The sequence below is a fragment of the Paramormyrops kingsleyae genome, unplaced genomic scaffold (assembly GCF_048594095.1).
Source record: "Paramormyrops kingsleyae isolate MSU_618 unplaced genomic scaffold, PKINGS_0.4 ups70, whole genome shotgun sequence".
Lineage (NCBI taxonomy): Eukaryota > Metazoa > Chordata > Actinopteri > Osteoglossiformes > Mormyridae > Paramormyrops > Paramormyrops kingsleyae.
In genome coordinates this window covers 98,621-116,793 of record NW_027326008.1, presented here as the reverse complement: position 1 = coordinate 116,793, position 18,173 = coordinate 98,621, and the positions used below count along the sequence as shown (strand labels likewise).

Below are 18,173 nucleotides of genomic sequence, written 5' to 3'. Positions count from 1 at the left end.
TGCTCGCCCCCTCGGATACTGTGACTTCTTGTCCTTGTGTACTGGCTGTTTGTTTGTCTCATTTTGGGTGCGTAAGGAGTGATTGCTTTTTTTGGTTTTGCGGATCGTGGTTATTGTGTGTTTTGGTTAGGGAGTCAGGCGTAGTATTTGTCATTTGTTTACTTGTTTTCACTTAGGTATTAGCTTAGTTGGGACGTGTTCGTTTAGCTGTTTTTGTTTGTTGTTTTGGCATAGATCACTCCCGAAGTTCGTTGCACCTCGTGTTTGTGAACGTGTTTGTGAAAAATAAAAAAACCATAAAAAAAAGAACCTCTTGTGTCCCTTGTTCCCGTTCCCTTATTCCCTGGTTGTCTTGTCTTCCCCTTTCCCTATCCCTTACCTTTCTGGCGGTCCCTGACCCTAGACCGGGGATCGTAACAGAAATTGGGGGCTCGTACCGGGGGGGGCGGTAGTGGTTGTGTTAGTGGTAGCAAATATGGCCCAGTTCGATCTCGTAGCTTTCACTCTGCACCCCACGCTCGAGAAATTCGATAGGTGCCGCAAGGATGACTTGCTGGCTATAGCGGAGTTTTTCCATGTGTCTGTCCCCGTTGAGGCTGCTAAACGGGTGATTAAGCAGGTCCTACAGGACGTTCTGATGCAGCAAGGTATCCTACCCGAGTTGGGCGGTTCGCCGCGTGTTGCGTCCACACCCCTGCGGTTGCCGACTGCAGCGGAGGCCAGCGGCGATGACCTAGGGCTGGGGATCGGCATAGATCTCGGCGATCCTCGCTCGGCTCGGGAGGAGCTGTTGCTCACTATCAAGCTACGGGAGCTGGAACTGGAGATTAAGCGGCAGGAGTACCAGGCACAGCTTCTCCATGTCCGGGCTGTGGAGGTGGAAGCGGAGAAGGAGGTGGCGTTACTTCGGATGAGCATGGCTGACCAAAAGCCTGTGCCCCTTCCGCGGAAGGCTCGCTCACCAGATACGACCCCTCAGGCTGGTCTACCCGCCCGAGACTCTGTTGATGCCCAAGACGCTCCTCGCTCTCGTCCGTGTTCTCCTTTGAGTTCACCAGCTCCCCACAGCATTGAAAGTCGACATTCTGGATTCGATGTCAGCCGCCATGTTGGGCTTGTTCCCATTTTTCGTGAGAATGAGGTAGATGCCTATTTCTCAATCTTCGAGCGGATCGCTATGACCTTGAACTGGCCCAAACACCTTTGGTCATTACTGTTACAATGTAAGCTAGTGGGGAAAGCACAAGAGGTTTGTTCAGCTCTGGCGTTAGAGCAGAGCTTAGATTATGATGTCGTGAAAGCCACCATACTGAAGGCATATGAGCTAGTCCCGGAGGCTTATCGACAGAACTTTAGAAAACTGTGTAAATCCGCCAGCCAAACCTATGTTGAGTTTGCTCGTGAGAAATCTGTGCTGTTTGATAAATGGTGTGCTGCGAGTGGGGTCTCTGACTTTGATCAGCTCAAGGAACTGTTGTTATTAGAGGAGTTTAAAAACTGTGTTCCTGATCGCGTTGTGGTCTATTTAAACGAACAAAAGGTTGTTTCGTTGTCTGAAGCTGCCACCCTTGCGGATGAGTTTATTCTGACCCATAAGACTGTGTTCACCCCAACCCCTATGCCTCGCAGACTTGGTCTCCGTCCTCTGACGCCTCCTTCGTCTTCAGCTGCCACTCCACCTTCTGTGGAGAAACGGGAATGTTACTATTGTCATGAGGTGGGTCATATCATCTCGGTCTGTCCCGCTCTGAAGCGGAAGAACGCTCGGGTTGCTACCCGAAAGGTACAACTCGCTGCTTGTGTCGACCAGGCTGTTTCGCCAGCTCTTACGGTTGACTCCACCTTTCAGCCCTTTGTGTTCCCTGGCACGGTCTCGCTCGGAGAAACCCAGGTACAGCATCCTGTAACTATCCTGCGGGATACGGGTGCTGCGCAGTCATTCCTAGTTGAAGGCATTGTTCCTTTAGATGATTCGACATATTGTGGTACTGATGTATTAGTGCAAGGCATCGCCCTTTGTGTGACCACGGTTCCCCTGCACACTGTGTACCTGAGAACCCCTGACTTCTCAGGATATGTGCGTGTCGCGGTTCAGAAACAGTTACCTGTGTCCAGTGTCACGCTTGTATTAGGGAACGACATTGCAGGTGGGAGGCTTGTGCCTCTTCCTGAGGTCAACCCAGACCCCGCCGTATGTGAAAATGATGTTGCGGTAGAGCTTCCGACAGTGTTCCCTGCCTGTGTACTTACTCGCGCTCAGCGGCGCCGGCTTGCAGACATTGATTTAGCAGACACGTTTATGTCCGACCCCGCTTTGCCAACTCCCTCGTCAGATATTGATCCTTGTGTTCCGACTCCTGTGAAACTTGCTGTCTCCCCTGAGGTTCCCTCCACTGCTGAAGCTTTGGTCGCGGCTCAAGCGGATGATCCCTCCTTGGAGGCTTGTCGTACTTCTGCGGTAGATAAGGGCGAGTTAAAGGACCACCTCACCGCATATTATCATCGCAACGGAGTGCTGATGCGGAAGTGGACCCCTCCGGACTCACCTTTCGAGTGGGCTACGTTATTTCAGGTGGTAGTCCCCGGGTTATATCGGGACTACGTGTTATCCCTCGCTCACGATCACCCGTGTTCGGGTCATCTTGGGGTTAGGAAGACGTTAACTCGGCTTCTGGCATATTTCTTTTGGCCAGGAGTGAACGCTGATGTGAAGAGATACTGTAGGTCTTGTCATGCTTGCCAGGTGGTAGGCAAGCCAAACCAGACCATTGTCCCAGCTCCTCTACGTCCGATTCCTGCCATAGGAGAACCTTTTGAACACGTTCTCATAGATTGTGTCGGCCCCTTACCAAAGACTCGCTCAGGGAATTGTTATTTGTTTACCCTCATGTGTACCGCTACTCGGTTTCCGGAAGCCATCCCTATACGCAGTCTTCGTACCCCGGTTATAGTCAAGCATTTGATTAAGTTCTTCACCACTTTCGGGCTTCCTAGGCGGGTACAGTCAGATCAGGGTTCGAATTTTATGTCCAAGCTGTTTGCTCAAGTGGTCCGTGAATTGGGGGTGTGCCATACGGTTTCCAGCGCCTATCACCCTGAGAGCCAGGGGGCGTTGGAACGATTTCATCAGTCTTTTAAAAACATGTTGCGTATTTTTTGTTTGGACGCAGGGAAGGAGTGGGATGAGGGGGTGCCCCTTCTTCTATTCGCTATACGTGGTGCAGTGCAAGAAGCCACCGGCTTCAGTCCTGCCGAGCTAGTATTCGGTCACACTGCTCGGGGTCCCTTAAAAATTGTACAGGAGCAGTGGTTGTCCCCAGTTGCGTCGTCCCCATTGCATAGCGTGTCCAAATTCGTCACCTCCCTACGTGATAGAATGTCAGCCGTTAGGGAGTTAGCTCGCCGGTCTCTCGGAATCGCGCAGGAAAAGATGAAGGGCCGTTTCGATATGTCCGCGAAGACCCGGTGCTTTCACCCAGGGGATCGCGTTCTAGTCCTTCTGCCGTTGCCCGGGTCCTCCCTGCGCGCTCGTTTTTCGGGTCCATATGTAATACAGGAAAAACTTAGTCCCACTAACTATGTGTTAGAGACTCCTGATCGCAGGAGGAAATCTCGTATATGTCATGTTAACATGTTAAAACCCTACCTTGTTCGCTCGGGTTCCGCTCCTTCGTCTGTCTCTGCTCCGGTCCCCACTCCTGCAGGCATCGTGTCTCTGAGTCAGTATTCTCCGGAGAATGACGATTTACACCTCGGTAGGAACTGTCTTCCCTGTGCTCGCCTCCCTAATTCAGAGGCTCTGAAAAACCTCCCGTCCCGTCTCAGCCATTTGCCTCGGTCCGCCCAAACTGATGTTACGTCTTTGATAGAACGTTTCCGGTCCCTTTTTGCCGATGTTCCCTCGCGTACCCCTGTGATTGTGCACGACATCGATGTTGGTGATCATCTCCCTATTAAGCAACATCCCTATCGCGTCAACCCTCGGAAAAGGGCTCTGTTGTCCCAAGAAACCACCTACCTGTTAGACACTGGTCTCGCTGTTCCCAGCAAAAGCCCGTGGTCTTCACCTTGCCTACTTGTCCCCAAGCCCGATGGCACCTTTCGTTTCTGCACAGATTACCGAAAAATTAATGCCGTGACTCGACCGGATGCGTACCCTCTTCCTCGTATGGAGGACTGTGTTGATCACATTGGTTCTGCGGAATTCGTGACTAAGTTAGACTTGTTAAAAGGGTATTGGCAGGTTCCCCTTACGCCCCGCGCCTCTGAGATCTCTGCATTTGCTACCCCGGACGCCTTCCTTCAGTACACCGTGATGGCCTTCGGGTTACGAAACGCCCCAGCTACCTTTCAGAGGCTTATGCACAAAGTTCTTGTTGATGTCCCTAATTGTGAGGCTTATCTGGATGACGTGGTTGTTTATTCGGACTCGTGGGAGGAGCATATTCGGTTGCTGGAGCAAGTATTCACCCGGTTACGGAAGGCTTCACTAGTGCTCAACCTCGAGAAGTGTGAGTTCGGTCAAGGTACGGTCAGCTATCTCGGGAAGATGGTTGGCCAGGGGAAGGTCAAGCCCCTGGACGTGAAAGTCCAGGCCATAGGCTCATTTCCCGTTCCACAGACACCGCGGGAATTGAAGCGGTTTCTGGGAATGGCCGGCTACTACCGCTGTTTCTGCCGGAACTTTTCTGATGTTGTCTCCCCACTTACCCATTTGCTTCGCAAAGGCACGAAGTTCATTTGGTCTCCTATATGTCAGGCTGCGTTCGAGGCTGTGAAACTGCTATTAAGTAGTTCCCCTGTGTTGGCTGCCCCAGACTTTTCTATCCCCTTCAAGCTGGAGGTGGACGCTAGTGGCATAGGCGCCGGTGCCGTCCTCCTGCAAGAAGATCGCCACGGTCTCGATCACCCCGTATGCTACTTCTCTAGGAAGTTCGTGAAGCACCAATTAGCATATAGCGCTATCGAAAAGGAGGCACTCGCCCTTTTGTTGGCCTTACAGCATTTTGAGGTGTACCTCGGTGACAGCGTCCAACCGGTGGTCGTTTATACGGACCACAATCCTTTAGTGTTCCTGGATCGAATGTGTAACACAAACCAGCGCCTTATGCGCTGGGCTCTGATTGTTCAGTCTTTCAATCTGGCAATTAAGCACAAAAAAGGGGTTGCTAATCTCGTGGCTGACGCTCTCTCCCGTGCTTGACTTTTACCTTTGATTGTCGTATGTGGGTTGTCTTGATTTTTTTGTGATTTGTGATTGCGAACACCTGCCGGGTTCGCTCTTGTGTGGGGGGGTGTTACGTGCCGTAAGTTCTAGGAGGAGCCCTGCCGACTCTCCGGACCTCCCGCCTTTGTCATCATTCGTCGACTGCAACTTGGCCCCGCCCCCCTCGTCTCGACTCCACCTACGTCTCCTGCGATGCGTCAGGCATCACTTCCGGTCCGGATACTGAAAAGCCGGACAAGAGTTACCTCGAGAGCTCTGCTCATTGCTTGATTATTGGATTGTTTGTTGGATATTTGGATTACTGTGTATGACTGCTTTCTTTCTGGACTACGGCTTTCGCTTTTTCCCCTTCTCGGTACTGTCGCTTTGGTTTATTGATTTACTGGTTTTGATCTCTCGCCCGGCTCTCGACTATTCTCCTTTGCTCGCCCCCTCGGATACTGTGACTTCTTGTCCTTGTGTACTGGCTGTTTGTTTGTCTCATTTTGGGTGCGTAAGGAGTGATTGCTTTTTTTGGTTTTGCGGATCGTGGTTATTGTGTGTTTTGGTTAGGGAGTCAGGCGTAGTATTTGTCATTTGTTTACTTGTTTTCACTTAGGTATTAGCTTAGTTGGGACGTGTTCGTTTAGCTGTTTTTGTTTGTTGTTTTGGCATAGATCACTCCCGAAGTTCGTTGCACCTCGTGTTTGTGAACGTGTTTGTGAAAAATAAAAAAACCATAAAAAAAAGAACCTCTTGTGTCCCTTGTTCCCGTTCCCTTATTCCCTGGTTGTCTTGTCTTCCCCTTTCCCTATCCCTTACCTTTCTGGCGGTCCCTGACCCTAGACCGGGGATCGTAACACAGCCTTTTCTGCTTCTTAAGCTTGTTAAATTGAGCTACGGATAAAGGTATACGGCCTCTTATAAGATTGAGACAGATTTCGGAGAGAGCCAAAATTATGTTATTAGATGGGTCCGAAAGAATCTTTTTACGTTTCACCCCCCTCATCCTCTGTAAAACTTTAAGGGTCGGCAGTTGTTTCCTGAGATGCTCGGACATGGCTCAGTAATGTTAAATCAATCAATCAATGGCTCTCTGGTAGAAAGAGGACGGGAAGCGTCCCCGGTAATAAACCGGTCCTGAGTCGGAACTCTTCTGGGCACGTGGCTCTTAAATCGACCAATAAATACCCGTGTGCGGGTCGAGTGGCCTCTTCATAGGCATCTAGAAAAAACTTTTTCTGCCAAGGAAACATTTGCTGAGCTAAAACTTTGATTTGCATTCTGTCCCGCACATTCTTAAACAGACAATAATAAGTAGTATTTAGGCCTATAGTCCTACTGTACTTGCCCTGGTGAAATACGTTCTGCACTAGGTATATGACCGAGATTTGACGGTGATGTCTGAATCTCGTGAACGCTTCTGCCACGAGTTTATTTTCGGACGCGCTGTCCATCAAATCATCGATGATTATCAAGGAGCCGGAGGGGAAACGCTCCTCATCTTCCCAGCTTTTAGGCAGCCCTTGTATAAATTCAATTTCGCTGATCCGATCACGTAATTCATCATAAAGCGGCTGATGGGAAGCGTAACACCACACAATTTTTTTAACGGGTCCCCCTATGAAACAGTGACTCTGATTTAACAGCAATTCTTTAGTAAAATAGGTTTTCCCCGAAGAACTCGCCCCGGCGATTATCGCCGTAAACGGCAATTCTAAACGGTGATCAAAGTCGACCTCTCTCACACCGCTACCCATCATCTTCCAAAAAAACACTGATGAAACGGTAAACACTACCCTATTGTTTTAAATCCTTTCCACACACACACACACACACACACACAAACCCAAAATGCGTGTATAAAAGTTTTTATAAAATCTTGTGATAAATGTACAAAACATTTAGTTACATTTTAAAACAAATGAACATCTTTGAAAAAAAACAACTTTAAAAAACTTTCATTTTAAAACATCTTACTTTCATGATACATTTTAAAAAACTTTCACTTTAAAACATCTTACTTTCATGATACATTTTTAAAAAACTTTCATTTTAAAAAACAAATGTACATCTTACTTTGAAAAACTTTCATTTTAAAAAACATCTTACTATGAACATTTTTAAAAAAACATCTTTGGAAAAACTTTTCATTTTAAAACATCATACTATGAACATTTTTCATTTTAAAACAATTGAACATCTTTGGAAAAACTTTTCATTTTAAAACATCTTTGAACGTTTTACATTTCAGTAACCAAAAGGCAGAGTTTCCCCGCTAGTCAACAATCTGCGTTTGTCGTAGATGACCCTGACCTTTTTGTCTAGAGGCCTATTAAACAGGCGAAAACTTTTCATGTCGCGTTCGATTTTGTTGTAGTGCGTCATTATAGGGGGATCATTCCTACATCCACCGATGTAGTTTTCAATCAATCCGATCATACTGTCAAGGTTTACCTTTTGACAGGTTTCATAATTTAGAGTTATACCCTTACATTTCAACTGTGTTTTCCCGTTGTTGAGTCGGTAACAGTAACTTTTTGGTCCCAGCGCACGCCACGAAGCAATGTATTCGTCGGGGGCTAATTCGGACGTGAGCTCCCCCAGGTAATTGCCTAAGGCCGGCTCATATTCACCCGGCCTGCTTATGTACACGATGCTGTCTGTGTCGTGATACAGCACCCTACGCCCCAATTTTTCCAGTTCTTTGTAAAGCATCAACTGCCCCCACGCGGTAGTTTGACACGCTATGAATATGTTGGTCTTTCCCGGCGGCACTTTGTAGGAAGACCTGTATCGCCAGCGGATGATGGCGACTTCGTCGTTGACAAACGCGAAGCTGGAAATCTCGTACAGCTCCGAGCATAAAAAATTAAAAAACTCCCCCGGGTCAGACACTATACATGTCTGGAGCATGTTGTTCCTCTGCGCCAGTTTACCCCACAGAGAGTTAAGCAGAAGCTTGGCCACCTGCCTCTTGCCCCCGTTAGACACTATCTTATCGGGCTCCAATTGGATCTCCTCACGCTCGAGATAGTTTTTAATGTAGTCCCTGCAACCCGCGTCATCGGTCACGTCGTCGGGGTAGCCCGAAGCCTGCTGCTTCACTTTGAGAAAGGTTTTAATGTATTCTCTAAACAGGTCGCCGCTGGTCTGGGGAAAATGGCACACTTCGTGCACCTTCACGACAGTATAGCCCCTGTCTAAAGCCAGATTGAACTCAGCAGAGACCCACACGCCGGTCAGCGCACGCTCTGCGTCAGAATGACCACAGGTCCCCTCTTGCCTGTTGTCGATCGCGCACGTCCTGCACAGTGTAAACACGAGTTTCCCATTTGGCAGTCTGCTGGGTAGGACGGGGAAAAACAGCTCGCGCGGGGTGTTCACAGTGGCTTTGATCAGGCCAAAGTATTCATTCAGAGGTTTAAAATTTGAATGAATGATTTCCGGGTGCCCCACGGGGAATTCACATTTAGCCAGAGTGTACGGGTACAGCGACGTGAAATCCACGTAGCGGACGCGCTCTTCCCCTGTGACGTCGTAACGTAGGCGAATCGTCGACGTCCGACCCCCAAACAGCGCTTCTCGCGGCCTAAAGGGGTCAGGGGGCTGGAAGTCTGACAGGAAACTCTGCACTTGTGGGTCGTGAGTTTTAGCGTGAGTCCATTCGTGTTCCCAGATGGATTCTACGTTCATATTAAACTCTTGGCGCAACACCTCGAGTTTTTCCCTTGTTTTAACGTACAGGGCACCGAAGCTGTCGCGGGTCAGGGGGCAGACATCGTGTTCATTGTTGCACTTAGGACAGCCGTGAAACTGGCAGCCTAGAAACTCGAAAGCCCATTTCTCTCCCTCTATCTCAGCGTATCCGTCTAGGTGAAAGCGCCCCACGCGCACTTCACCCCCGCGCAGCGCATGTCGAATTTCTATTCGTGCGGCCCACGAATTCCAGCCACTGGATCGAGACGTTGGAATAACTTTTGTATTGCCTCCTGTAATCCCAGACGTCCGGGATTGCGATCGTATCTCTGGGCAGGAAATTTGTCCTGTAAACCAGCATCGCGGCCGAAGCGAAGGTCGCCGTGGAGAAGGGGTCGCAACTCGTGAGCGTTTCAAACTCCCGCAGGAAGTGCAAGCAGCCCTCTCTCAGAATCTCCACGTCGTTCTTACAGTAAGCGATCATCTCTTTGTGAAAATTAAAGGTCTGGTGCTTTACACCGTCGTACCATCGATAAAACTTGTCGCGTTCTTTGCCGGGCATTTGATCGGGCCCATACTGATCGGGAGGGGGGTAGGGGCCCACGTAACTAAACTTTTCCATGTCTGTGAAATGATGCGGAAAATAGCCTTTTCGCACCTGAGTCGAGCACCCCATTGCATCGGGGATTTTTCTCAACGGCATGCTTAAAAAGGAGTGACTGTCGATGTACCTTTGCGCAAACACGCTGTCCAGGATGAGAATGATTTTATTCCCCTGTGACACCACACGCGGTTCCACTCCTTCCTTCACCATAGCGTTCAGTATTATGTAATTATCGAACGCCTTTCCATAGTGACTAATGAAACACGTCCCTGTATAGTAGGGCGTCCTGAAATGTCTGAGAAAGTGCAGCGCGCAGTCTGGCCCCTCGGCGGTCATTGTCTCATTCTGATCGGAGATGGCGCATACGTAAACGGGGATATGGGTACCCGAGCTCTGGGATGTTTCAAAGTCAAAAAACACATATTTGGGGGGCTTTTTACTGCCCTCGCCGCTTTGGGCGACCGCTTTCCCTTTGTTAGGTTTCTCGATTGGATTTAAATAGCAGAGATGTGGGGTGGATATGTCTGATTCTGCTGACTGTAACTTAGCGTCGCATATATTACATTTTACTGTTTTACACGAGTGCGGTTTTGGGTTCTCGGGACTTTGGTAGTAGTTGAGCCCGCAAGCTTTGCATTTTTTGAACTTGTCACAGGGGCTAGCAATCTCCCCCCTAACGGGGCAGACCCTCGGCGTACGGTAACGCTCGAAGCACATGTTATTTAAGCATCTGAGATTACACCGCTCACACACTATCCCCGGTGTGATTTCACCTTCTCTACAATTAGTCTGGCAGACGTTGCAGAATTTTTTCCAGCGATGAGAGTGAGGCGAGTCGTACCCTTTGAAACAGCTAGTGCAAACGTAGCTCGCCCCTAAGAAGCCCTTGGCGCTTTTAATGCCGTAAAAATGCTGATTGTGTAAAAAGAAATACACCACCCGTCTACCGTCGGTAGGTGTGGGTGTCTGGTAAATTTGGAGATTGTTTGAATAAGGTTGTTGATAATAGACCACTGCTTTGCACATAATGATTTTCTCAAAATTGATAATGTCATTCAAAGCGACTGCGTAGTCTGGGGTGAAACCCGCTTTCTCCTGTAACTCCAGGCCGAGCTTTTCAGCCTCTGCGTCAGTGATGTCACCGCGGAGCAGATGAGCCAAGTTTATGGCGAAACACGCTCTGCTGTCGTTCTGAATGATAAACATGTGTTTGGCTTTTTTAGAAATTATTTCTGAAGTTAACATGGTCTGTAGTTTACGTTTGTTTCCAACGGCGCCACCGTGTGGGATATTTATTACGTCTACTATTACTTCTAGGTTGGAATCGTTTAAAATCTCTTGATTAGACTGAACCAGGCAATCCAGCAGTTGTTGCAAGTCTGTCAGCTCCCCTTCCCCATACCGTACAATCTGCGACAGCTCGTCGTTTAAAAAGTCACCGCGCAGGGTGACCTGAATATAAGCTCCCCATGCGGCGTAAGGAATCGCCTCATTCACAATATTTTGAAACCCCTCGATTACATTTTCATAGTACTTGCAGAAATTGGCTTCGTTTCTAGGTTGCGGAATATTTAGAATCCGCCTAATCTGTACATTATTGAATCTGCGGCGATGAACGACCCCGTCAGGCTGGGGATCCACGTCACCAACACCACCGGCACCTTCCTGTTCAACATTTTCAAATTGTCCCAGTCCCAAGTCATTTTCAATCTCCTCGGCATCGAGAAGAAATTCTACATCTGACAAGGCTTCCCACAATTCAGAATCCGCGGGGGACCACGCGACCTCGTCGTCGGGCAGCACCGCTTCTGCTTCAGAGCCCCTTTCATTTAACATGCTTATTAATGTCTCTAAGGACGGTAGGAAACAGGGCTCTTGGACCCTGGATTCACCAGATGCCGCGGGTGGCGAGTCGTGTTGATAAACCGCATCATTTTCATCATTATTAGCGTTGTTGATGATGTCTATTTCATTTAATAACGCTTCGGGTATAGGAGGGGTTTGCGAGTCGTGTTGATAAACCGCATCATTTTCATTATTACCGTTGTTGATGTTGTCCATTTCATTTAATAGCGCTTCGGGTATATGAGGGGGTGTTGCTCCGTCCATACCTGCTGATTCAGGTCTTGCGAAGATTTTCTCTTGACCGGTCCGTGCCGTCTCTCTTGTACATAAAATACAATAAGAGAATACCTATTATTAGAATAAGTTATTTTTAATGAATAGCGTTTTTATCACACGTATAAAAGAAATAATATACTCACTATATGGAGTTTTCTAACCGCAGCGTCTCCCGTAGAGAAAAAAACAAACCCAAAATAGCTGAATCTCTAAAAATAAAATAATTATTTTAAGTTATTTTATTGTATGGTGTTTATCATAAAACACGCATAAAAGAAATAATATACTCACTCTATGCAGGTCCCGTGTAGTTTTCTCTTTCCAGTAGGGCAAGGCCTTGATGATACTGGGTGGGGGTACTTGTGTCTCTTTACCAAAGGAGGGAAACCCTGCTCGGCATACTAAAAATTTCTGGGGTTGGGTACTTCTTAGGATTCTTTAAGGAGAAATATACGTCCTGTCAAGTTTTATCTGTTGTCTATTTCGATGTACGTTTTAACTGCGCAGACGGTATGGGGGGAGTCGGGGGGAAAAGACAAAATTTACTGAAATACAAAATGTCAAACTTGATGTGTGGCGGGGAGTCGGGGGGAAAAGACAAAACTTTTAACAAAATTTACTGAAATACAAAATGTCCAACTTGATGTGTGGCCCCCCAAATTACAGTTTGACCGGGATTTGACCTATCGGGATGTACATAGGTTGCATGAGGAAAAACACAAGGCCAAACTGCTACTGCTGCAGGGGGGTGTCGGCTTTCACGCACACACACACACACACACACACGGTCAAACTACTGCTAAGCGTTTTTTACTGGACGTCAGACCCAGCTCCTCCTCTCATTCTTAGCTCCAACTTGTTCATTCTCACAGGGTTTCTTTCAGTCTCGCACAGCACAACTCTCAGCTCTCCGGCATCGCTCTCTCCGAGTCCTTTGCGGATTATCCAAAGCCACGGGACCTTACCACGGTACCGCACCAGACACAGCATCGCTCTCTCCGAGCCCTTTTCTACAGATTCTCCAAAGCCACGGACCTTACCACGGTACAGCGTACGCTCACACTCCATCAGGTAACCCACCCCACTCAGACCCAGTGTTTGGGACCTTAACGCACCAACCCCCTGCTCAGTCCCCTGCTCGGCACCCGGTGGATGCAGACAAAACACCACACTCATAAGCACTCTACTCAATATAAAATAATAATAATACTTAAATAATAATAAATAATTAAATTATAATAATTATAATAAATAAATAAACTATATACAAATAAACCCCTATCCCAACGCTCAACTGGCTCACAGCCAAAAAAAAAAGAGCCATCTCGCACTATCTCATGACGTCACCTGGCTTGCAGCCCCCACCTGTCACTTTTTGATTTATTTGACCTTTGTGACCTTTGACCCAACCTGTCATTTTGACAAAACCGGCATTCTCCATCTCTCTTATGTCTAATCATGGTTATTTTATTATTAAAAAACGCAATAAAGGCATCACTACCAAGAGCTTCTGGGACTTGTGAGTTTAACATTGAACGATTCTTTGTTAACCTAGATACAGATTCAAATAGGAATTTAGGCTTGGTTTTGTTATTTTCTATTAGTTTAGAGAGATACATAGACCTAGCAGTCATTAGTGCATGTCTATACTTAGACAGGCTCTCTTTCCAGGCAAATCTAATAACTTCTAATTTTGTTGACCGCCATTTGCGCTCTAGCTTTCGTGAAGCTTGTTTAAGTTCACGTGTACGGTTAGAGTACCAGGGGGCAGGTTTTTTATCTCTATGTTTTATTTTCTTGAGTGGTGCTACATGATCAAGAGTGGTACGAAATGATTCTACCATGTTCACGGTTACCTGTTCAAGTTCATTTACACATGACACTTCAGAGGTTAGGTTAAAGGACTGTGGGAGCTGTTCCAGAAAAGTTGCAGCGGATAATGAGGCTATGGAACGTCTAGTATCGTACCTCAGGCCTGGGGCCTTAGGGGAGTTATGTTGTATTTGAAATGTTAAAAGGTAATGATCTGAAAGTAGAGGATTCTGAGGGATAATTGATATGTGTTCTACCAGGACACCATGACTAAGAATCAGGTCTAGGGTGTGGTTACAGGCATGAGTTGGCCCAGTTACATTCTGAATTACACCGACAGAGTCAAGAATGGTAGTAAATGCTTTTGTTACTGGATCACTTTCATTTTCCATATAAATATTAAAATCACCAACAATCAAGGCCTTGTGGGTAGTAACCACCAAGCTTGTTAACCCTATGGAGTGAACCAGGGGCCCCTTGCATGGGCGGGGGGGCATTTCTTCCCTCTTTGGAATAATTACCTTATAACTTCAGATATAAAAGTCACAGACACATGCCTGATACCTAAAAGCAAAGTTGACCCCTTTACAATTGATTGTAGGAAGTTCAATAACGAAATGAATAACCTGTGTATAATTTATGGACATGCGAATATAACAAAAACAAAAAAAAATCTGGTTCCCAAACTTGTTTTCTACATGTGTGCCCAATTTCATATCATTTGATGCAGCTCAACAGGTTTTACGGAGGAAAGAGCAAATGGTGCAACTGGGAGCCTTTCCTATCCAAAACCTAACCTAAACTAATCTGAAACTTATCCAAAATGGCAATAGTGTAACTAGCAGTGTTTTTTGGGGTCGCAACTTTCTTTCTAAATGCATTACCACTTATAGGTCATAAGTAACAATTTGTCACACATCATCACCACACATTTGTAGGAAAATCTATATTTTATTCACACGACTTGTGCCAAACTAATCCAAAACCTATCCAAACTGGCCACAGTGTAACTAGCAGTGTTTTTTGGGGTAGCGTCTTTCTTTCTAAATGCATTACCACTTATGGGTCATAAGTAACATTTTGTCACACAAAATCACCACACATTTGTAGGAAAATCTATATTTTATTCACACGACTTGTGCCAAACCTATCCAAAACCTATCCAAAATGGCCGCAGTGTAACTAGCAGTGTTTTGGGATAGCGTCTTTCTTTCTAAATGCATTACCACTTATGGGTCATAAGAAACATTTTGTTTCTAACCCTAACCCTGCATAACTGTGCCCAAACAAAGCCCGACAAGTGCCCCGCATAACTGTGCCCAAACAAAGCCCGACAAGTGCCCCACATAACTGTGCCCAAACAAAGCCCGACAAGTGCCCCGCATAACTTTGCCCAAACAAAGCCGACAAGTGCCCCGCATAACTTTGCCCAAACAAAGCCGACAAGTACCGTACATAATGTTGCCCAAACAAAGCCGACAAGTACTGTACATAACTTTGCTCAAACAAGGCCGACAAGTGCCCCGCATAACTTTGCCCAAACAGAGCCCCGCGTAACTTTGCCCAAGTGAAAGCCAAAAGCGCTGCATTACTTTGAACACTTCAAAGCTTCACAAAGGCGATGCGGAACTTTTCCCAATGTACCACAATACAAGTGTTACCAAAGCAAATGTTAATTGTAATTTGCTGAATCACGGAATTATAAAAATCTATAGAATAAAAGAGTAAAATGTAAACTGTAAATAAATGTACTTATGTCGAGCGTTGCATCCTCTCCGCGCAAAAAAGCGTCCTCCTCCATCGAATCAATGGATAAAAGCGACACTTTCTTCCCCCGAACCACTCTTCAAAATCATCTTCTGTGCTTTCTCAACAGTGAAAGTCATCCGAGCCATTTTTCTTCAGTCAAAAAAGTTGTTGTCCGAAAATAACTGGGTAAACTCACGGAGACTACGTGCGTAATGCGTACTCGAGACACTCCCACAAATACTGCACCTGCAGATAATAAGTTGCGCATTCATGTCCCCAGCGCGAAAAACAATGCCCAATCAGCACATCCCATACCATTTTGCAAACCTTAGACACACCTCTATTGGATGAAGCAAATGACACTGTAATTTGATGTTCATGTAAAAAGTTTATTATGGTGAAACATAACCATGGGCAAAGGTTCAGTGCGTAAAAAATAATGTGCTAGCAGGGAAGCAGAGCATATATCTGAAAAAATACTTGACAATGAAGGATTACAGTGATTGATTTATGTACATAAGAGATCAAGCTTTCAAACGAGGGTAACTTTGTCATTTTATTCATTGGTTTTCTTCTAAAACTCCGAAGATAATAAACATTGCACGAATGTACAGAATGCCGACTGACATTTTTCCGCGATGAGTGAGCAAGCTATTTGAGAGCATTACAGTCATATTTATGGAAAAATGCGTGTTTTGTCTTAATACTGTGACGGTTTATGAATTATTGGCCGTGAAAGAAATAGTTTGAAGTGCTTAGTTTTCATTTTATTAACACTTATATTTTACTTCCTGACACTCGACCCGTTTAAAGATGGCTACCATGGTCATTTTATTTTTACTTGTTACAAAAAAACCATGGCACAAAAATTGCGCAACTTTCTACAGATATTATCTGAAAGGTTTTTTGTAGTGTAACAAGCCGTTTTTGGTTGATTTGATACATTTGTTTCTTTTATTGAACGTCATTTTTTTCTGTTATTGAAAATTCGGACGTATGCATCCGAACCACTAGGCGGCGACAATGAAAGAGTTAAGAAATCTGCAAATTCCTTAAGGAAATTGCTATAGGGGCCTGGCGGTCTATACACAATGGCAATGGTGATTGGAGGTGTAGAACTACACTTAGATGTGCTAGCAAGACTTAGAATAATAAATTCAAACGTACTAAAGCCATAACCAGTATTTTCACGCACTCCTAGGTCGGTCTTAAATATTGCAGCAACTCCGCCACCTTTTCGATCGGGTCGAGGATTATGCTTATAGCTATATTCAGCTGGAGTAGATTCATTTAGTGCCAAGAACTCATTCAGTTTTAGCCAAGTCTCAGTAAGACATAGGGCACCAAGATTAGAATCAGTAATGATTTCATTTACGAGCAATGTCTTAGGAGCCAGCGATCTAATGTTCAGGAGTCCAAGTTTTAGGTTTGCATTACACCTACTATCCAGAGTTGAAATAGGTCTAATTTCTCTAAGGTTTTTAAGACACGAACTACGATGGAATGACCCCCCACGATTAAAACCGTGGGGAACAGACACAGTCTCAATAATATGAAGCCTGGGTGACTACTCTAAGCGACTATCAGGCGGTCGGTTAAGCCGTTTTGCCTGCCGCCTTGGCTTGGCTCTGGTTAGTCAGCGATCTGCCCTAAGACTGTGAGCTATGCTTTTTGACAGGAGATCGGCACCAGCCCACGTGGGGTGAATACCGTCCCTCTTCAAAAGCCAAGGCCTACCCCAGAATGTCCGCCAATGGTCTATATAACCCACACCATTTATCGGGCACCATTCCGACAGCCAGCGATGCAGCGACGATAATCTGCTGTACATTTCGTCGCCACGTCTAGCAGGGATGGGGCCAGAGCATGTTATGAAATTTGCTTTAGTGATCTCCGATTGCCTCAATCAGACATCATTAATGCCGATGTGGATAACAATATGCGAATACTTACGTTTACTCTTAGCCAGCACTTTTAAGTTTGATAAGATGTCGGTCGCTCTGGCACCAGGGAGACAATTAACTACGGCCGCTGGAGTCGCTACTCTCACGTTTCTTAGCATAGAATCACCGATTACCAGAGCGCTTTCAACAGGCAGCTCAGTGGGTGTTTCACTGAGTGGGGAGAACCTGTTGGAAACGCGAATGGGTGAATGGTGCCGGTGTGAGTCCTGTTTGGACTTACGGCTATGCCGCCGGGTCGTCACCCACTCGCCTTGCTGCGAAGGCCCTGCTGCCGGAGCGGGGGGAGACTGGCTCACTATAGCGGACATATCTGGAGCCGCTAACACTGCATCAATAAAACTCTCACTCTCCTGAATCTCCCGTAACGTCCGGATGCGTCCCTCTAAGTCTGCGATCTTCTCTGTCAGCCTGGCAACTAGCTTACACTTATCGCAGACAAACGTACCGCTAATGACGGGAGAAGAATAACTAAACATACTGCACTCGGAGCAAACGACAGGAGCCATAGTGATATACTTACGTTTAGCGGGGAAAAACTCCGGGGGCGGAGGCGATTAATCCATCGTGGATTTGGAAGATTATCAGGAGACTATTAAGCTTGCCAAGATTTTTCCGATTCCTTAAATCGGAAAAGAAAGGCGGAGAGAAAACTCTTTCCTTCCCCTTCCCCACCAGAGCATGGAGGGGTTTGGCAATCTGAGCAAATCTTGCACAAAGCGACAGTAATAACTCATGAACCCTAAGACTTGCCTAACCTCTTTTGGGCTCTTTGGCACGGGCCAGGTCTCCAGCGCCCTCACCTTCTCCTTGTCAATTTCTACTCCCCTGGAGGACACCACATGGCCAAGAAATTTGACTTCCTTCCCCAATAGGTAGCACTTGCTAGGCTTCAACTTAAGGCCATGTTGCTTCAAACGACTAAAGACTAAATCTAACTTCTGACAGTGACTCTTAAAGTCCTCAGAAAAGAATATAATGTCGTCCAAATAAATAAGGAGAACGTCAAAAGCAAGATCTC

The 18,173-nt window shown here is 46.4% G+C and overlaps 1 pseudogene; it reads right to left on the bottom strand.

The window, feature by feature from the left end:
• Positions 1–16,827: 16,827 nt before the first annotated feature.
• On the bottom strand, positions 16,828–17,463 carry LOC140586479 (uncharacterized; annotated as a pseudogene).
• Positions 17,464–18,173: the final 710 nt, after the last annotated feature.